Genomic DNA, 22,098 nt, shown 5'->3' with positions numbered 1-22,098 from the left:
TGTTGTCGGTATGTAAAACTCACAGGTAACTAAAGAATAGTTTCCAATTGTAGGTTATCTCAAAATTCAAAAAGTGGCGAAAAAAAGGAAAAGTAAAATTGGAGGGGACAATTTATAGCAGAAAAATAAATTAAACAAAATAAAAAAAAAGAATATAAACATAAAAAAAACATTTTGCAAGGTTGTCTTTACTGTAGAGATGAGCAGATCGAGCCCTAGAGGATCAAGTTGGAATCCAACTTGCTGAAATTCGAGGTTCCACATGAATTTGAAAAAAAATAAAATGAAGCCTGTAAAATTAACTCAGGATCGATGGGTAACTATCTTTTTTTCTCTACTATACTTTGAACTAGTAGGAGCAGTGCTTAACTAAGATGGAGAAAGTACAGAGTCCCATGCGAACAATGCAAAAGGCAATACATCATAACAAATTAACATAAATGGGCAAGTGCAAATTTGTCATATCTGCAATACAAAAGCAAACAAACATAAAAATGTAGAAGTATCCTTGATTTATACATATAAGGCCATAACTACACTAAGACTTTTGGCAGCCCCATCTGGACATCTGTGGCAGGGCTGGGAATAGATCCGAGGGAACCTTGATGCTTCCTTCATTCCAGGATTTTGAAGGAGAACCCATGGTCAGATATTAATGGATCAGCAAGTGACCGTGTTTCCCAGAGATACGATGAGATCACTTGCTAAAACTTTAATACCCGTGTAAATTAATGCATTGACATTTTAATAGTCTCTTGATAAAATTCCCATAAGAACCGCTACCCAGATCTCAAAAATCTCCAGATGTCATGTAAAAATCTTATCTTTCAGTGATGTAGATTCCTGAGTGCCAAGAATATAATTAAACAGATTATCAATATAAGATTGGTGATGGTCCGACACTCGGCACCTCCACCGTTCAGCTGATATTCACTCCGGCGGTGGTCCGATATATACACATTGCTTAATGTGTAGCAGCCGCTGCCAGGTACTGCAGATCAACTCCATATGTAAGTCCCATTTTGGTATTGAAGGTTGTCCAATTTCTTGAGATTCATTTTAATTACTAGATGTGCTAAAAGTTATATGGAAGAACAATGATACTGAATGGCTTCACTGCGTGGAATATGGAGAAATCCATATTTCAGAAAGGAAAAAAAAAAAAATCATACAAATGATATATTAGGTTTTGTGGGTTTGTGCTTACAGTATTTGTAAAGTAGAAGGATTATCAAGGCTTTTATACCTTAAACATTTGTGACAATTGTTCCCTCAGTAGCAAAAAATAATCCATCTGTTCCCCATTATAACCAGTGTAACAAGAAGAGGAGGGAGAAGTATATGAGTACAATGCCCAGTAATGTAAAACAGGCTGGTTTGCTGCCAGAGTTGCTTCCCCTTGTGTATTGTATCTCCCTACCCTCCGGCTGTACACTACAAGAGCGCGTGTCTTTATTGCTTTGCGGTGTGTGTATTGTGTAGCACCTCTTGGCAGAACCAGACAAAATAAGTTATCCTTAGAAACCTGAACGCGCGTTGGGAATACCAGATCCCGGCTCCTTTCCTCTGTCTTATGTATCGTCTCAAATTGGATTACCAGTTCTTCTTTTTAATGATATACTGTATATGCCTAGTGTGGATTGAACTGGAAGATGCAGCACTGAATCTCACATTTCTATCAACCTAAATAAATTTTTCCCTTCTAAATTCCATTTTTTTTTAAATCTAAATAGGCATTAATTAATTTCTTAAAGGGGTTTTCCTGTTTTGGAAAACACCTGTCCTCCAACTGCAGCTTCTTTAAAAAAAAACAAAAAAACTTCTTTACTCACCCTCCCCAGGTCCATTGCTGGGTCTCTGCTATTTTTGCTGTACTGACATCACATCATCAAGTGCTGCAGCCAATCAGTGAGCTCAGTGTCTCTGAGCGGCTTGTGCCATCGAAGCTGCAGAGTTCATTTATTGGCTGCCGTGCTGTCGATGTGATGTAAGCGCGGCACACAATAACAGCAGCAAAGACTCAGTGCTGGACCCGACGAGGGTGAGTAAAACACAATTTTTTTTTCTCCGGGAACAGGGGTTTTATAAAATGGAAAATTTCTGTAATATATTTCATAGTTGACAAAGCTGAATTTTCCTAAAGGTGGTTTCACATTGCAGTTTTGTGTCCCCGTCTGCGCATATGTCCGAAATTCTTAGCAAAATTGGGTCCAGACGCATGTGCTGATGGAGCCAATAGTCTGTAATGATGACAGCAGAGTGCACGTTCGCTTTGCCATCACCATTACAGTCTATTGACCCCATAGGCGCATGCATCCGGACCCCATTTTTCCAGGGATTTTGGACGTATGCCCCGAGGGGGACACACAACGCAATGTGAAAGCACCCTAATGCAGAGCTATAAATCCCCTGTTTAGATACAGTATATGTAAACAGATCACTAGCGATAGATTGAAAACACACTTTATATTGTGAAGTGTCTGCCTTCTGTCTAACTTACTATCCAGTTGCAAATCAGTAACAAAGATACCAAAACGGATTACAGGAAGAGGCGGGAGTATTTAACTCTCTGCTCCTGCTCTCCTATCTGCCAAATGCAGGAAGAGGGGGCAGGTATTTGACTCTCTGCTCCTGCTCTCCTATCTGTCAAATTACAGCAAGAGGGGGTGAAAATGTGACTCTCTGCTCCTGCTATCTGTCAAATTGCATGAAGAGGGGGAGGAGATTTGACTCTCTGCTCCTGCTTTCCTATCTGTCAGATTCCAGGAAGAGGGGGAGGGGATTTGACTCTCTGCTCCTGCTCTCCTATCAATCAAATTGCAAGAAGAGGGGACAGGTATTTAACTCTCTTCTCCTGCTCTCCTATCTGTCAAATTACAGGAAGAGGGGGCAGGTATTTGACTCTCTGCTCCTGCTTTCCTATCTGTCAAATTGCAGGAAAAGGGGGCAGATATTTGACTCTCTGCTCCTGCTCTCCTATCTGTCAAATTCCTGAAAGAGGGGGAGGAGATTTGACTCTCTGCTCCTGCTCTCCTATCTGTCAAATTGCATGAAGAGGGGGAGGAGATTTGACTCTCTGCTCCTGCTTTACTATCTGTCAGATTCGAGGAAGAGGGGGAAGGGATTTGACTCTCTGCTCCTGCTCTCCTATCAATCAAATTGCAAGAAGAGGGGGCAGGTATTTAACTCTCTGCTCCTGCTCTCCTATCTGTCAAATTACAGGAAGAGGGGGCAGGTATTTGACTCTCTGCTCCTGCTTTCCTATCTGTCAAATTGCAGGAAAAGGGGGCAGATATTTGACTCTCTGCTCCTGCTCTCCTATCTGTCAAATTCCTGGAAGAGGGGGAGGAGATTTGACTCTCTGCTCCTGCTCTCCTATCTATCAAATAGCAAGAAGAGGGGGCAGGTATTTAACTCTCTGCTCCTGCTTTCCTATCTGTCAAACTCCAGGAAGAGGGGGCAGATATTTGACTCTCTGCTCCTGCTTTCCTATCTGTCAAATTGCAGGAAAAGGGGCAGATATTTGACTCTCTGCTCCTGCTCTCCTATCTGTCAAATTCCTGGAAGAGGGGGAGGAGATTTGACTCTCTGCTCCTGCTCTCCTATCTGTCAAATTGCAAGAAGAGGGGGAGGAGATTTGACTCTCTGCTCCTGCTTTCCTATCTGTCAGGTTCCAGGAAGAGGGGGAGGGGATTTGACTCTCTGCTCCTGCTCTCCTATCAATCAAATTGAAAGAAGAGGGGGCAGGTATTTAACTCTCTGCTCCTGCTCTCCTATCTGTCAAATTACAGGAAGAGGGGGCAGGTATTTGACTCTCTGCTCCTGCTTTCCTATCTGTCAAATTGCAGGAAAAGGGGGCAGATATTTGACTCTCTGCTCCTGCTCTCCTATCTGTCAAATTCCTGGAAGAGGGGGAGGAGATTTGACTCTCTGCTCCTGCTCTCCTATCTATCAAATTGCAAGAAGAGGGGGCAGGTATTTAACTCTCTGCTCCTGCTTTCCTATCTGTCAAACTCCAGGAAGAGGGGGCAGATATTTGACTCTCTGCTCCTGCTTTCCTATCTGTCAAATTGCAGGAAAAGGGGGCAGATATTTGACTCTCTGCTCCTGCTCTCCTATCTGTCAAATTCCTGGAAGAGGGGGAGGAGATTTGACTCTCTGCTCCTGCTCTCCTATCTGTCAAATTGCAAGAAGAGGGGGAGGAGATTTGACTCTCTGCTCCTGCTTTCCTATCTGTCAGATTCGAGGAAGAGGGGGAGGGGATTTGACTCTCTGCTCCTGCTCTCCTATCAATCAAATTGCAAGAAGAGGGGGCAGGTATTTAACTCTCTGCTCCTGCTCTCCTATCTGTCAAATTACAGGAAGAGGGGGCAGGTATTTGACTCTCTGCTCCTGCTTTCCTATCTGTCAAATTGCAGGAAAAGGGGGCAGATATTTGACTCTCTGCTCCTGCTCTCCTATCTGTCAAATTCCTGGAAGAGGGAGAGGAGATTTGACTCTCTGCTCCTGCTCTCCTATCTATCAAATAGCAAGAAGAGGGGGCAGGTATTTAACTCTCTGCTCCTGCTTTCCTATCTGTCAAACTCCAGGAAGAGGGGGCAGATATTTGACTCTCTGCTCCTGCTTTCCTATCTGTCAAATTGCAGGAAAAGGGGCAGATATTTGACTCTCTGCTCCTGCTCTCCAATCTGTCAAATTCCTGGAAGAGGGGGAGGAGATTTGACTCTCTGCTCCTGCTCTCCTATCTGTCAAATTGCAAGAAGAGGGGGAGGAGATTTGACTCTCTGCTCCTGCTTTCCTATCTGTCAGGTTCCAGGAAGAGGGGGAGGGGATTTGACTCTCTGCTCCTGCTCTCCTATCAATCAAATTGAAAGAAAAGGGGGCAGGTATTTAACTCTCTGCTCCTGCTCTCCTATCTGTCAAATTACAGGAAGAGGGAGCAGGTATTTGACTCTCTGCTCCTGCTTTCCTATCTGTCAAATTGCAGGAAAAGGGGGCAGATATTTAACTCTCTGCTCCTGCTTTCCTATCTGTCAAACTCCAGGAAGAGGGGGCAGATATTTGACTCTCTGCTCCTGCTTTCCTATCTGTCAAATTGCAGGAAAAGGGGCAGATATTTGACTCTCTGCTCCTGCTCTCCTATCTGTCAAATTCCTGGAAGAGGGGGAGGAGATTTGACTCTCTGCTCCTGCTCTCCTATCTGTCAAATTGCAAGAAGAGGGGGAGGAGATTTGACTCTCTGCTCCTGCTTTCCTATCTGTCAGGTTCCAGGAAGAGGGGGAGGGGATTTGACTCTCTGCTCCTGCTCTCCTATCAATCAAATTGAAAGAAAAGGGGGCAGGTATTTAACTCTCTGCTCCTGCTCTCCTATCTGTCAAATTACAGGAAGAGGGGGCAGGTATTTGACTCTCTGCTCCTGCTTTCCTATCTGTCAAATTGCAGGAAAAGGGGGCAGATATTTGACTCTCTGCTCCTGCTCTCCTATCTGTCAAATTCCTGAAAGAGGGGGAGGAGATTTGACTCTCTGCTCCTGCTCTCCTATCTATCAAATTGCAAGAAGAAGGGGCAGGTATTTAGCTCTCTGCTCCTGCTTTCCTATCTCTCAAACTCCAGGAAGAGGGGGCAGATATTTGACTCTCTGCTCCTGCTCTCCTATCTGTCAAATTGCAAGAAGAGGGGGAGGAGATTTGACTCTGCTCCTGCTCTCCTATCTGTCAAATTCCAGGAAGAGGGGGAGGGGATTTGACTCTCTGCTCCTGCTCTCCTATCTGTCAAATTCCAGGAAGAGGGGATGGAGATTTGACTCTCTGCTCCTGCTCTCCTATCTATCAAATTGCAAGAAGAAGGGGCAGGTATTTAGCTTTCTGCTCCTGCTTTCCTATCTGTCAAACTCCAGGAAGAGGGGACAGATATTTGACTCTCTGCTCCTGCTCTCCTATCTGTCAAATTGCAAGAAGAGGGGGAGGAGATTTGACTCTGCTCCTGCTCTCCTATCTGTCAAATTCCAGGAAGAGGGGGAGGAGATTTGACTCTCTGCTCCTGCTCTCCTATCTGTCAAATTCCAGGAAGAGGGGATTTGACTCTTCTCCTGCTCTCCTATCTGTCAAATTCCAGGAAAAGGGGGCAGATATTTAACTCTCTGCTCCTGCTCTCCTATCTGTCAAATTCCAGGAAAAGGAGGCAGATATTTTACTCTCTGCTCCTGCTCTCCTATCTGTCAAATTCCAGGAAGAGGGGGAGGGGATTTGACTCTCTGCTCCTGCTCTCCTATCTGTCAAATTCCAGGAAGAGGGGGAGGGGATTTGACTCTCTGCTCCTGCTCTCCTGTCAAATTGCAGGAAGAGGGGGAGGAGATTTGACTCTCTGCTCCTGCTCTCCTATCTGTCAAATTCCAGGAAAAGGGGGCAGATATTTGACTCTCTGCTCCTGCTCTCCTATCTGTCAAATTGCAAGAAAAGGGGGAGGAGATTTGACTCTCTGCTCCTGCTCTCCTATCTGTCAAATTCCAGGAAGAGGGGGCAGGTATTTGACTCTCTGCTCCTGCTCTCCTATCTGTCAAATTGCATGCAGGCATAACAGAGAGGCAAACTATCAGTTCAGGGCAGGCAAGTCATTGCATAATAGTAGGTGCAATGCAATCTGCCAAATGAGGGAAAAGAAGTCCCAGCATCTATAGTGAATATGCTGATGAAGAGGAACCTCCCACTTAAAGAGAGGGAATGGCAAATAATAGTTCCTGGACATATTAACCTAATATTTTCCCTAAAATCTCTCTTGTAAGGGGAAGTTGCAAGCGAGACAATGCCTTTCTATAGGTTTGTGTGAAAGGACAGGCAAGTATTAAATCTATATGTGTGTAGTGGTTGTAGAGCGCTGTATCAGAAAAAATGAGCACTATAAGGGCGCAATTAGGTTGAAACTCAATGCCCGGACTGGCCGGCGGCTCTCCCCACCCGAACATGACAGCTTCATGTCTTTCTTTGCCGCTGTCATGCCCAGGTCGGGAGAGCTGCCGGCCAGTCCGTGCATTGCGTTCCAATCTCTGTCCGATTTATATGGCCGTCTGACTGCGCCCTAAAGATAGATAATATGTGAGAACAGGGTCGGACTGGGGTGTCTGGGGCCCACAGGGAGAACTGACTCTAGGGGCCCACCTACAGCCATATGCAAATATCTGTTATCCGCTATCCCTGTTATAGTGGAGCATTGACTGGCGGCTCCTGCACATCTACTGTGCACCACTATAACTGGGATGTACAATTACGGTAGTTTGCATTAAAGGGCTTCTTTGGTTAAAACAAGTTATCACCGATCCATGGGATCCACAGGATCGGTGATCACTTATTGATCGTTTGGGTCCGAACATTGGAAAACGCGCCTATCAGAAGAATGGGGAAGTTTCATCCCTGACAGGACACTTATCCCCATTTTAAAATGCAGCTTCCAAAAAAGAGCAGCGCTCACAGTCACTGAGGGAATGACTGGATGAGTGGTCGCTTCTCACATGCCGCTCCAGTCTAATGGGGAGAAAAGCTCCACATTCTGCCGATTGTGTCCCAGCAGTCAGACCCCCACCAATCAATATTATCACTGATCCCGTGGAGAGGTGATTACTTGTTTTCACCAGAGAACCCCTGTAAGTGCATCTCTGCCGCTCTGGTCCAAGTATTTAATCTCTAAGGCTGCGGCCCCACTATCAGTATTTGGTCAGTATTTTTTCTCAGGAGTGGGAGCCAAAACCAGGTGAGGAACAATCAGAGAAAAGGTATAATAGAAACAAGTCACCAATTCTGTATTTATTACCCACTCCTGGTTTTGGCAGCTACTCCTGAGAAAAAATACTGACCGAATACTGATGGTGGGGCTGTGGCCTAATGGAAAAAAATCTTTTCCTAGTTAATATCAGCAAGAACAAAATGACTGCCAAACACAACACAGTCCACTATATCAACACCAATAATACCACATACAAAAGAGACAAATATCGCCACACCATGACTAGATCACATATTACCACCACATAGTGACCGAATAATACTACATACAAGGAACAAATACGACCACACCATGACCAGACCACATATTACCACCCCAAAGTGACCAAATACTACAATACTGATCATGAATACAAACCACAATACTAACAACACTGTTATTACCACCAGTGACATTATACACAGGAGCTCTGTATATAGTGTCAGTGTACAGGTAATACAGGGATCACCAGTGACATTATACACAGGAGCTCTGTATATAGTGTCAGTGTACAGGTAATACAGGAATCACCAGTGACATTATACACAGGAGCTCTGTATATAGTGTACAGTGTACAGGTAATACAGTGACCACTAGTGACATTATACACTGGAGCTCAGTATATAGTGTCAGTGTACAGGTAATACAGGGTTCACCAGTGACATTATACACAGGAGCTCTGTATAGAGTGTCAGTGTACAGGTAATACAGTGATCACCAGTGACATTATACACTGGAGCTCTGTATTTAGTGTACAGGTATTACAGTGGTCACCAGTGACATTATACACAGGAGCTCTGTATATAGTGTACAGGTAATACAGTGGTCACCAGTGACATTATACACAGGAGCTCTGTACATAGTGTATAGTGCACAGGTAATACAGTGGTCACCAGTGACATTATACACAGGAGCTCTGTATATAGTGTACAGATAATACAGTGGTCACCAGTGACATTATACACAGGAGCTCTGTATATAGTGTACAGGTAATACAGTGGTCACCAGTGACATTATACACAGGAGCTCTGTATATATTGCACAGGTAATACAGTGGTCACCAGTGACATTATGCACAGGAGCTCTGTATATAGTGTACAGATAATACAGTGGTCACCAGTGACATTATACACAGGAGCTCTGTATATAGTGTACAGGTAATACAGTGGTCACCAGTGACATTATACACAGGAGCTCTGTATATAGTGTATAGTGTACAGGTAATACAGGGATCACCAGTGACATTATACACAGGAGCTCTGTATATAGTGTCAGTGTACAGGTAATACAGTGATCACCAGTGACATTATACACTGGAGCTCTGTATATAGTGCACAGGTAATACAGTGGTCACAAGTGACATTATACACAGAAGCTCTGTATATAGTGTATACATAATATAGTGATCACCAGTGACATACACAGGAGTTCTGTATATACTATATACACACGTGGTCAGAATTGTTGGTACCCCTCGTTTAATGAAAGAAAAACCCACAATGGTCACAGAAATAACTTGAATCTGACAAAAGTAATAATAAATTAAAAATCTATGAAAATGAACAAATGAAAGTCAGACATTGCTTTTCTGCTTCCACTGAATTTAAAAAAAAAATTAAACTCATGAAATCGGCCTGGACAGAAATGATGGTACCCCTGAAAATAATGTGACAAAAGGGACATGTTAAATAAAGTTGTGTCCACTAATTAGCATCACAGGTGTCTACAATCTTGTAATCAGTCAGTGGGCCTGTATATAGGGCTACAGATACTCACTGTGCTATATATAGGGCTGCAGATACTCACTGTGCCTGTATATAGGGCTACAGATACTCACTGTGCCTGTATATAGGGTTACAGATACTCACTGTGCCTGTATATAGAGTTACAGATACTCACTGTGCCTGTATATAGGGTTACAGATATTCACTGTGCCTGTATATAGGGTTACAGATACTCACTGTGCTTGTATATAGGGCTACAGATACTCACTGTGCTTGTATATAGGGCTACAGATACTCACTGTGCTGTTTGGTGACATGGTGTGTACCACACTCAACATGGACCAGAAGAAGCAAAGGAAAGAGCTGTCTCAGGAGATTAGAAAGAAAATTATAGAAAAGCATGTTAAAAGGTAAAGGTTATAAGACCATCTCCAAGCAGCTTGATGTTTCTGTGACTACAGGTGCACATATTATTCAGAAATTTAAGATCCATGGGACTGTAGCCAACCTCCCTGGACGTGGGTGCAGGAGGAAAATTGATGACAAATCAAAGAGACGGATAATATGAATGGTAACAAAAGAGCCCAGAATAACTTCTAAAGAGATTAAAGGTGAACTTCAAGCTCAAGGAACATCAGTGTCAGATCGTACTATCCACCGTTGTTTGATCCAAAGTGAACTTCATGTAAGACGACCAAGGAGAACACCATTGTTGAAAAAAAAAATAGTAAAAAAGCCAGACTGGAATTTGCCAAACTACATGTTGACAAGCCACAAAGCTTCTGGGAGAATGTACTATGGACAGATGAGACAAAAATTTAAGTTTTTGGCAAGGCACATCAGCTCTATGTTCACAGATGGAAAAATGAAGCATATCAAGAAAAGAACACTGTCCCTACTGTGAAACATGGTGGAGGCTCTGTTATGTTCTGGGGCTGCTTTGCTGCACCTGGCACAGGGTGTCTTGAATCTGTGCAGGGTACAACGAAATCTCAAGACTATCAAGGGATTCTAGAGAGAAATGTGCTGCCCAGTGTCAGAAAGCTTGGTCTCAGTCGCAGGTCTAGCAACAGGATAATGACCCAAAACACACAGCTAAAAACACCCAAGAATGGCTAAGAGGAAAACATTGGACTATTCTGAAGTGGCTTCTATGAGCCCTGACCTAAATCCTATGGAGCATCTTTGGAAAGAGCTGAAACATTCTGGAAAAGGCAACCTTCAAACACGAGACAACTGGAGCAGTTTGCTCATGAGGAGTCGGCCAAAATACCTGTCGAGAGGCGCAGAAGTCTCATTGACAGTTACAGGAATCGTTTGATTGCAGTGATTGCCTCAAAAGGTTCAACAAAATATTAAGTTAAGAAGAAGAACCATCATTTCTGTCCAGGCCGATTTCATGAGGTTAATTTTTTTTTAAATTCTGTGGAAGCAGAAAATCAATGTCTGACCTTCATCTCTTCATTTTCAAAAATTTGTAATTTATCAGATTGAAGTTATTTCTGTGACCATTGTGGGTTTTTCTTTCATTAAACGAGGAGTACCAACAATTTTGACCACGTGTGTAGTGTAAGTGTACATGTAATACACTGACTCACCAGTGATGTCTCTAGGTGAAGTCCTTCATCTTCGCTTTTCTTCTTCATCTGGCACAGACAGCCATCACTTCTTCCAGCCAGGAATCATCTCTGCAGAAAATAACACACAGTTATTAATAACTGATCTTTTCTAGAGAATATTCCCACTTTCCCCCCCCCCCGACCTCTACACTACACCAGTTGAAGAAAAAAAGCAACATAGTGCCGTCCTGCACAGTAACAGGACCCCTCTTTTGTCCCATCCCATGGAAAACAATTTCCTAAAAAGTAAATTATATTACAGAAGTAATAATGTAATAATAATTGGAATCTAAAGTAATAATGTTCCCCACTGGTCACCATAAACTAATAAAGTATGTTCCTCAATCTGGCTCCCAAACAGTAATTAAGTCCCTTGTCTAGCCAGGCACCCCCATATGTCCCTTCTGGCCACCATTTGTCTAGTGTGACCCCTCCATATATTTATCCTAGCACATGTGTATGGAGCCTGCCCCCTCCCATATACCCATCCTAGCCCCCCCATGTGCCAGTCTGCCCCCCCACATATCCATCCTTGCCTCCATGTTTCCAGCCTGCGCCCCCATATGTCCCCCCCATATATCCTCCATGTGTCCAGCCTGCCCTCTACATATTCATCCTGGCCTCCATGTGTCCAGCCTCTCCCCTCATATATCCATACTGCCCTTACCCCCTGCATATATCCATCCTGACACCCCCCATATATCCAGCGTGCCCCTCCATATATTTATGCTAGCCCATGTGTATCGAGCCCGCCCCCCCCACATATTCATCCTAGCCCCCCCCATATATCCATCCTGGCCTCCATGTGTTCAGCCTGCCCCCCCCCCCCATATATCCATCCTGGCCTCCATAAGTCCAGCTTGCCCCCCCCATATATCCATCCTGGCCTCCATATATCCATCTTGCCCCCCCCATATATCCATCCTGCCCCCCCATATATCCATCCTGGCCTCCATGTGTCCAGCCTGCCCCCCATATACCCATCCTGCCCATCCCCCTTTGCCTGGGTCCACCTTGGTTCCCCCTTGTGTGTCCTGCCAGGGCTTCCTCTTGTGTGTCCAGCCAGGGCTCCCCTTCCTTGCGTGTCCAGCCAGGGCTCCCCCTTGCGTGTCCAGCCAAGGCTCCCCCCCTTGCGTGTCCAGCCAGGGCCCCCCCCTTGCGTGTCCAGCCAGGGTTCCCCCCTCGTGTGTCCAGCTTGGCCCCCCCTCGTGTGTCCAGCTTGGCCCCCCCTCGTGTGTCCAGCTGGGCCCCCCCTCGTGTGTCCAGCTGGGCCCCCCCTCGTGTGTCCGTCCAGCTGGGCCCCCCCGCGTGTGTCCGTCCAGCTGGGCCCCCCCTCGTGTGTCCGTCCAGCTGGGCCCCCCCTTGTGTGTCCATCCAGCTGAGCCCCCTTGTGTGTCCGTCCAGCTGGGCCCCCCTTGTGTGTCTGTCCAGCTGGGCCCTCCCTTGTGTGTCTGTCCAGCTGGGCCCCCCCTTGTGTGTCTGTCCAGCTGGGCCCCCCCTTGTGTGTCTGTCCAGCTGGGCCCCCCTTGTGTGTCTGTCCAACTGGGCCCCCCTTGTGTGTCTGTCCAGCTGGGCCCCCCCTTGTGTGTCTGTCCAGCTGGGCCCCCCCCTTGTGTGTCCGTCCAGCTTGGCCCCCCCCTGTGTGTCTGTCCAGCTGGGCCCCCCCTTGTGTGTCTGTCCAGCTGGGCCCCCCCTTGTGTGTCTGTCCAGCTGGGCCCCCCCCTTGTGGGTCTGTCCAGCTGGGCCCCCCCTTGTGTGTCCTGCTGGCCCCCGCCTTGTGTGTCCAGACCATTACACACACACACCTCTTACCTTCCTGCGATCCCGTGCGGTGTCCTCCTTCTCCTGAGTTGTGCGCCTCCTTCACAGCAGGCGCATGACGATGACGTCATACGCCGGCCGGCGAAGGGAGACACGCAGCTTCAGCTGCTTCACTGGGACGTGCGCCGCGGTGGTTCAGGTAATGAACGCTGCGTGCGCGCGTCCCTGCATACACTGTGCCTGCGCTTTTAAAGGGCCCGTGCCCCTTAAAACCGCAGGATTTTTTTTTGTTCTCTTCTCCCCCCTCTACTCTGCAGCAGGGGCGGGGCCCACCGGGAAATTTCCCGGTATCCCGCCAGCCCAGACCGACCCTGTGTGAGAAGGACATGAGGATAAATAATGGTCTTTCATGAAAGTTAGAAATTCTTAGAATGGGCACCTGGAATGCAGGAATCTAAAGGCAGCCTGGTTGTAATGTGGTATATTACGTTTAGAATTAATTATAAACAATATATTTAGCTGTTTTTCTAAAAAACTTAGCTTTTATAGATATTTATGCAAATTTATACTCGTTCATGTAGCAGATGTATCCAACCCACACAATTTGATTATCCATATTTCTAAGTAAATGAGATTTGGCATATTATTCATTTGCAATAATGCTAAAAAAAATATCTCCAGGAATTACGCTCTAGTTTAAATCGCAATGATAATTTATGTAAAATTCAATTTAATTTTACTGCACATGGAGAAAGTATTTACCATAGGCAGAAAAATGACTTGTTTCTACTATTAATGAAGCGGATGAGTCTTTACTTTGGGCTTTGAAGGGTCTAAATCTTCATTTTCAAAATCAAGGTTAACCAGTTCAGAACAAGGCCATTTTCCCCCTTCCTGACCAGGACCAATTTCAGGACTTTTTTTGTACATGCACTTTTTTTTTATTTTTTTTTTGCTTTTGCTGATATCAAGGAGAAATGTAAAAAAAAATATGAAATGTTTTTTTCAATTTTTTTTATTTTAGATTTTTTTTAAGACAGAAAAGCACATCTATCAAACACTATAAATTGTGTTTGCCTTTCTGTAGAGATTATTTTTTATATACTGGACATAACTTGTTTTTTAATGGGGTCGGGGCAAGAAACAGCAATATGGACTGTTGGTGTGAGTTTTTTTCCCTTGTTCTGTTAATTTATTTTTCTCATTTATTTTCCACATTGCAGCTTGCCCCCTTAAGGTCTTAAAAGGTGGAATTTAACATACTAGCACATTTTTTTTAATTTCTGATTTTAACTGTAACTAGGGCTGGACTATTATTCCCAGTTTCAGGGGAAATTTAAACCCCCTTAAGAACTTAAAAGGTGGAATTTAACATATTAATATATTTTTTTTAATTTCTAATTTTACCTGTAACTGAGGCTGGACTATTAGCTCCAGTTTCAGGGGAAATTCAGTCTCTTGACTAGATCTCCTAGGACCCAGCAGCTCCTGTTCCCTCCCTATACGCAATGATTACATGATTGCTGGGTCTGGAGAAGAAAGCACTGACAGTGCTACCTAATCTGTAGCACATGTTCAGAATTTTGTGTACAGCCATCAGGAAGACAGAGATAGCAATAAACCATCTCTGCCTTCTCTCTGGGGAGTCTGGCTGTGTCTGACAGTCGGTTCCTTGCTTCTGCAGCTATACAATCCCATGCAAGCAGTTTACTCTGCATTGACATTTTAGAAAGTCAGTGCAGAGTAAAGTGCGGACTGTCATGACATTTAATGTCTATGGCCGGTCTGGAAAGAGTTAAAGTGTAACCATCAATTTAAATTTAATTTAATAAACTAATAGCAAACATGAAAATAAGCAACTTTGTAATATAGTTTATCAGCAAAATCTGCTTGTTTCATTCTCAGTTCATGGATAAATTCTGTAAAATCTGTATTCAATGAAGACAGATTCCCCCATTAATGAGATAAGAGATGACAGTTGGTGCTTTAAAAGTCCTATGGAGAGGAAGTCAAAGGCTATGTGCCCACGATGCAGAAATGCTCTGGATTTTTCCTGAGCATTTCTGCATCTCCCTGGCAGAAAAAACGCATGCAGATTGTACATGCGTCTTGCACATGCGGATTGTACATGCGGATTGTACATGCGTCTTGCACATGCGGATTGTACATGCGGATTGTACATGCGGATTGTACATGCGGATTGTACATGCGGATTGTATATGCGTTTTTCCTGCCAGGTAGAAGCATTTGTCAAGCGTTTTGCACAATGTGATTTCGCATGCGGGTTATTAAGTGCTTTTCCAAGCGATTTTAGCATCACTTGGAAAGTGCTTGACGACTTGGTCACACAATATAAATCCATGAAACCAGCATGGATTTATATAGTATGACCAAGTTAATAGTTAAAAAAAAGAATAAAATGGTAAAAATAAAAAAAAACCTTAAACCCACTTTCCGGTGTCCCCCCGTCTCCTTCTCCGGTCTCCCTGGTGGCTCGCGGTGGTGTAATAGGACCTTCCATGACGTAATTTAGTCATTTGACAGGTCCCGCGACCGCCAACGTCAGCGGTCGCGTGACCTGTCACATGACTAAATGATGTCATGGAAGGTCCTTTTACACCATCGCAAGCCCCCGGGGAGCCTGGACGCACCGTACCGGAGACCGGGGGACATCAGAAGGTGAGTATAATTTTTTTTTTTATTTGAAATTATTTTTTTACAGATACTATGGTACCCGGGTGCGGAGGGGAGTCTCCTCTTCTCCAGACCCGGGTACCATCCGCACATTGAATCGCTTAATAACCGCATTTGCACATGTAGTCATGCGGATATTAAGCGATTCAGTGCAAGTCAAGGGCGGTGATTACGCTGTGTGTTCGCAAAATTAATGGACATGCTGCGTATTTTTCCGCAATGATAATCCGCAGCGGAAATTTCCGCAGCATCTGCACAGCACATGCGGATTATCCTTGGGGAACATGGCAGACCTTCTACCAAGTGTTTTCTAAGCATTTTCGCGGCGGAATTGCCACTGCGGAAACACTTAAAAAATGTATAGTGGGCACACAGCCTAAGGAGGAACACACAGACATTCTGCTTTAAGTTCTCTTGGAAACGACAGCTACAATTCTCCATAGAACTTTATGAGCACCAAGTGTCATCTCCTATCCAAGCGAAGGGAAAATCTGTATTTACTGTAGACAGATTTTACCCATGAATTGAAAATTTTGAAAATGAATGATCAGACCTGGAGGAGAAAGAAATGAATGATCAGACCTGGAGGAGAAAGAAATAAATGATCAGACCTGGAGGAGAAAGAAATGAATGATCAGACCTGGAGGAGAAAGAAATGAATGATCAGACCTGGAGGAGAAAGAAGCAGATTTCTCTAATAACATTGGTTATGAAGTTTTTTATTTTTACATGGAACTATGGATTTATTGAAAAAAAAAGAATTTGATTTGAGTGCAAATTGTATTTTTCTCTGAATTAACAAGGATTATTCTAAGAGAAAACGGCTCAAACACTATATGTGTTAAGTCACTTAAAAAAATAAAACTGCTGAAAATCGTTCCCTATAGTTCTATAGACGTGGGCTGCTATGCACAAAAGAAAATTACGCAAGCTTGATCATTGGCTTTATGTGTTTGATTGACGAGTCTGTTTAATGTATAAACTTATTTTGCTTTCTAAGTGTAATTTTTCAAGGGAATAAAACTTTTTTTTTTCCATTATTAAAATGGGAAGAATGATTGGTATGTGAAAGTCATGCAATATAAAAATGAAAATATTGTATTGGAGCTAGACGTGTCGTCAAGCACCCACCGCTGTACTGGCGGATGCAATGCATTTACATATGTCTGACGCACAATAATGGAACATTTGAGTGGAGGAAAGTGTAGGATCTCTTGGCATACTTTCACCATTTATACATGAACACTCAACCTGTATTTGAAAATATCTCAGGAATGTGTCCTTTGTTGGGTCAATCCTTGACTGCATCTTCTCAGTCTCCCTATCTAGAATTTCCCGACATGGTAATTCTCTGCCCAGCAACCTCATCTCTTTGAGTGGAAAGGGGGTTTAAAAAAAAATGTTATTGCTCAGAATCTGCCTTCTCGTCCTGCTTTAACCAAACGGCTCATTCATTTTAAATGGCACAGAGTAATGCGATTGTCCAGGACTTCCATATTGTTGAATATTCTGCAATATCTGATTGGAGGGGGTTCCGACAAAAAGCATCCCCACCAATCAATTATTTTCAGCTCCCATGCCATTCGGATGTAAGAAATGTACAGCAGTGGTGGATATACCAATTGGGCAACTTGGGCTGCCACACAGAGGCCAAGAAGGTCAGGGGGCCACTTCCAGATCCAAAGTAGGTGGAATTGTGCATTATGATGAGCTATTAGGCTGACATATATTATTCTTGTACAGAGTCCGCTGCTGGTGTACAGAGCCAGAACTACACAACTCCGTACTCTGTGTAAGGGCCCATGCAAACGACCATAGTTTTGGTCCAAGTCAGAACATTGGATCAATATTATTCAATGAGGCAGTCCACTTGTCTGATTTTTCCCTCGGACCGAGTGGTTGGAGGAAAAAAAATCACTGCATTCACAAATTGCATGTGATGGCACTCGTTCATTCATGTCTATGGGTCCATGGAAAACATCAGACTACACCTGGATGACATCCGAGTGTCGTCCAATTTTCACAGACAGACTGAATAGAGAACATGGAAAACTTTTCTTCTTTTAATTCTCCACATCCGAGGAAAACGGACCCCACTCTGATCATACTCTGATCAAACTGTACCGCTTTTCTTGGATGGAGAACGTACGGTCGTCTGCAGCTGCCCTAATGGTCATCCTCAGGTATTGCAGTTCAGCTTCCATGTATGTGAATGGCAGCTGAGCTCCAGTACTTGACTAAACAGTGTATGGACCTGTCCGTTCCAGCTTTGTACACTGTCTATATCCGGTGGACATGGGAGCTGCAAACAGCTGACCAATGGAAGTGACTATTGTAGGACATCCACCTATTAAATATTGATGACAGCCTCGGAATAGGTAATTAATGGGTAAATCTTGGACAATTCCTTTCATTTTGTCTTGGGTGGTACTGCAGGGAAACTGAAAATGTTATTTTTTTGCACATATTAGATAATGGCTTGGAATATGAGCAGGGAAACACATGTTTTAGCAGGTTATTGTCAAGAAACCTTCTTGGTAGAGATGAACAAATTGATTGAAAACTGATCAAATTCCCTACGAAATATCCCCAAAAATTCAGATTCTAATAAATCCAAATTTTGAAGATTCAGAAAAAATTAAAAAACAATAATCTCATCTTTTGATCCAGGCCTCCATTGGCCACCACCACCTCTGACTAGGAAGACCGGAGCAAAGAAAGACTGGACCGGAGAAGAAAAAGAGGAGCTCATCGGAAGAAGAAAATGGAGTGGTGCCAAGACAGGTATGTGGATTACCCAAGAGAGATGAGTCTAAAAGTGTATCATTTTTTAACCACTTCCTGACAGATTTGCAAATTTATTTGATGCAAATTGAATCTCTCGGATTTTGAGCAAATTCACTCAACTCCACTTCCAACAAGCAAGAATTGTCCAAAAGGAAGAACGAACTTCTTTACCATAAAGAGACTAGTAACAACATTTCTATTGGGGACCAGGAGCTTCAAGTAGGTGCAAGACACTCCAATAGTACAATTTCAAAATCTCACATATAGAATTAGGCTATACAAGGAGATTACAAGATGAAGAGTAGAACACCTGCAGTACCAGCGCTTCTCCAAAGTAGTGGAGAGTCTTGGGTGCAAACAATGGATGAGGTCCGGAATAATGGCTGAAAAAAATGTAGTTCATCAAAACATCTCTAAAGCACAACGCGTTTCAGAAGTCCAAGGCCCCTTTCTCAAGTGACAGTTCTATCTCTGGTCTGGAGCCCTGAAACGCGTTGCGCTTTAGAGATTTTGTAATATTTTTTTCAACCATTTTCCCAGACCTCATCCATCTTTTGTTCCCGAGACTGACTACTACTTTGGAGAAGCACTGGTACTCCAAGTGTTATAATCTGTTGGATTCAGCATTTCTCACCCTATGTGCGCCTATTTGGTCTTTTTTCTGCTTCATCTATGATATATAAGCTTGAGAATCCCTTAAAATAGCCTAAAGAGGTTTCCTTACATATTGGAAAATACCTAATTATCTCACACAGAAAAAGAAAGGTCAAAAACTGCAGCAAGTGGTGGTGACATGGAGGGGAGGTTTGAGAATAGTAAGATGTCTCAGTAACCACAGGTGGACTTCCCACCATGAATGGCCGGGAGAAGAAAGATAAAAACAGTCACTTCAATCATTGTTCTTGGCCACACACAGATCTGTCACGTATATCAGTGTGAACGTGCTCCTTACAGTTGTCTCAATTTTTATTCTTCTGACGCAGTATTTTTCCAAATAGGACCACAAAGTATAATATCATCATCAGAGCATCATCATATTATTCTGATTTTTTTAGGTGGGTGTCCACAAACCTATTTTCCATTCATGAATTTACTCCGTACTATTCTAGCTATGTGAGGCATTTTTATTCTTGGAGCTCTGGAGCTTCAAAGTCAAATGTGAGTGATTGTTAGTGATACGGCTGCATACCAATCAATGTCTCTGGCAGATAGACCATTCCACAGGGCACTGTCTGTAGAAAGTGAGTAGAAGACGTTCATCATCGTGCTTCAATTTAACATAAATACTCTATTTATGGATGAATGGACTGAACGTGATAACTCCAGAATGCAAAGTGTTAACAAATGTCACCAGAGAACGTGGACTACCCTTCATAAAGTTATTGAAAGTTTCCTATAAAGAGTGCATCCATATCTGAGCGCCGTTTCTCACTCTATGTAGCTGTAGTATGTATAAAAAGTTCTAGCTTTGCACATTGTTTTAGCCTCTTCTGATTTAGAGCCGGTGATCTTTGGAAATATTCATCTACGAGGACCGCTGAGCAATGTCAGAATTTAGAGTTCAGCTCTAGAGTATAATAGAGCAGAACTCAGTACAAGAATGCTTCAGGGGGCAAATATAAGTCCTCATGGGTGGTACAATCCTAATCACAGGGTTCTTCACTGGTAGACAGATTTTCGGCACAGATTTTGAATGGGTACCAAATACCAGACACTCACAAATGTAATTTTTCTGGTATAGGTAAAGAATATAATCTTCTGTCAAAGGTAACAATAGTAGTTTTTAAAGGCAAAGTGTCACCACTTAATCTGAGAAGAAAATGATATAGAGGCATAGATGCTGATTCCAACTATGTGTCACTTATTGGGCTGCTTGCTGTAATTTTGAAATAATTGTGGTTTATATCAGCAGGAGATTATCACTAGAGGACTAGTAAACCTGCTGCTGGTAGTCCAACCACACCCCCACTACTGATTGTCTGCTTTCTGCCTATGCACAGTGTACACAGAAAGCAACCAATCGGTGATTTGGGCGGAGTTATAAAGAGCTCAGCATTCAGAGAACTGGTAGATCTGCAGCAGTGAAAACTGTGATTTTATCAAAACTACAGCAATCAGCCCAATAAGTGATACATTGCTGGAATCAGGGCCTCTGCTCCTACAGCATGCTGACTGAATTGCAAAAACCTGGTAACGGATTACAAATCAAGCAGAAAAGAAATCATCATATAGTAGCCAGACATATAGACTTTATATATATCTGTAGATACATTAATTTCATGAAGTTTACAATGTGCACATACTTGTAATGCCCCTTAGGCAATATCATGTAGGTGGCACCTGTTCCAGTTGCAAAATTAAAAAGTGAAGCGAAAAATAGAAAAAAGCGCTCATCAGGTAAGTGGTTACGACAATGGAGACTTTGAATGAGTAGTAAGGTTCTCACCTCAGGGGGTTGAGCAGGAATGGGGACAAGTCCAGGTAAACACGGACGAGCTGATGCCAATGTCCTTTCCTAGTGGTGTAGCTGCCACTCTACACTTGGGCAGGGTTACTCTTGACTTCTAGCTGCTTCTTGGGCAATAAATGGAGCTCGCATCCAATGATAAGAATCCATTGATCCAGTCTCTTACTACAACGCGTTTCAGGGCTCTCCTAAAAGTCTCTCCTACTTGTAAAAGGGGCCAAAGAACCCTAAAATGTGCTGCATTAACAGACTTGTTGAATGAAACGAATTTATCACTGTCATTGACACATTTTTATCACTGGGTTCGAGCACCTTTATTGCCCAAGAAGCTGAGTTAGACTGTAACGCCAGTAACAAAATTGACCTCTCCCACCCAATAATTCCATGACAAGAGTCCTTGTAACAGAACACTACCCCCTACAATAAAAATGGTTGCTACATTTAATTAATAGATATAGAGCGGTCAAAGAGTAAAAACAGATGAGGATACTCGCCTACCAGAATGGCTCCGCTCCTGCATACGACTGCCAGCGTTCCCCGCCTTTCTGCGGACTTACTCTTAGGTGACCGCTGCTGACAATAAGTAGCCGTTGATCAGGTGAAGCTTTGACATTTAGTCCAAACAGAAAGAAATGTTAAGGGTAATACATACACGGCTACAATAGCGCAGTCAGACTCTAATTCATGCTGCCAGTGGTTCGTGCAGCATGAATCAGATAACTGGTTCCCTTTTTAGTCCTGCATCACTTAGAGCAGAGTGGAACAGGGCCCGTTCTTGATTTGGATGCAGGTTCCATTAGTGGGATCCATATCTATTTTATCTGGTGAATATGCCTTAAAGGGGTTGTCCAGACTCTATGTGAATGCAGACTTGTGAATCCTCACAGCACAGAGTGTGCACACTGTCAGGATTCAACTGTGCCGGTGTAGTAAGCGAGTGGGTGCATAAATACAAGTGTAACGGGTCTGGGAGGCGGAACCTCTGAGCTACTATACAAGGGGGCGGTCCTTGTAAGGGAGCGGGTGGCGACCAGGGAAGACGGGCAGGAAGTCACAGCAGGTGACCGGGACAGTCTCTGAGTGAACGGGCTGGAGGTCACGGCAAGTGACCGGGGCAGTCTCTGGATGAACGGGCAGATGGTCACGGCAATTGAACGGGGCAGTCTTTGAATGAACGGGCAGATGGTCACGGCAAGTGACCGGGGCAGTCTCTGAATGAACGGGCAGATGGTCACGGCAAGTGACCGGGGCAGTCTCTGGATGAACGGGCAGATGGTCACTGCAAGTGACC

The 22,098-nt window shown here is 43.8% G+C and overlaps 1 protein-coding gene across 4 annotated transcripts in view; it reads right to left on the bottom strand.

Moving 5' to 3' along the window:
- The window catches only part of TNC (tenascin C), a 177,227-nt gene that overhangs the window by 137,435 nt on the left and 17,694 nt on the right, over positions 1-22,098 (bottom strand). Inside the window, exon 2 of one of the 4 annotated variants that reach the window (XM_073639722.1) lies at positions 11,078-11,167. The exons of the other annotated variants lie outside the window; for them this stretch is intronic. The gene's annotated coding sequence lies outside the window, so the exon portion shown is untranslated. The remainder of the gene's footprint in view (positions 1-11,077; positions 11,168-22,098) is intronic. 4 annotated transcript variants of the gene reach the window in all.

The sequence above is a fragment of the Phyllobates terribilis genome, unplaced genomic scaffold (genome assembly GCF_046119375.1).
Source record: "Phyllobates terribilis strain yellow unplaced genomic scaffold, ASM4611937v1 Scaffold_7__3_contigs__length_470593459, whole genome shotgun sequence".
Taxonomy (NCBI): Eukaryota; Metazoa; Chordata; class Amphibia; order Anura; family Dendrobatidae; genus Phyllobates; species Phyllobates terribilis.
The sequence above is the reverse complement of the archived record's forward strand: the minus strand, read 5'-3'. Positions and strand labels throughout refer to the sequence as shown.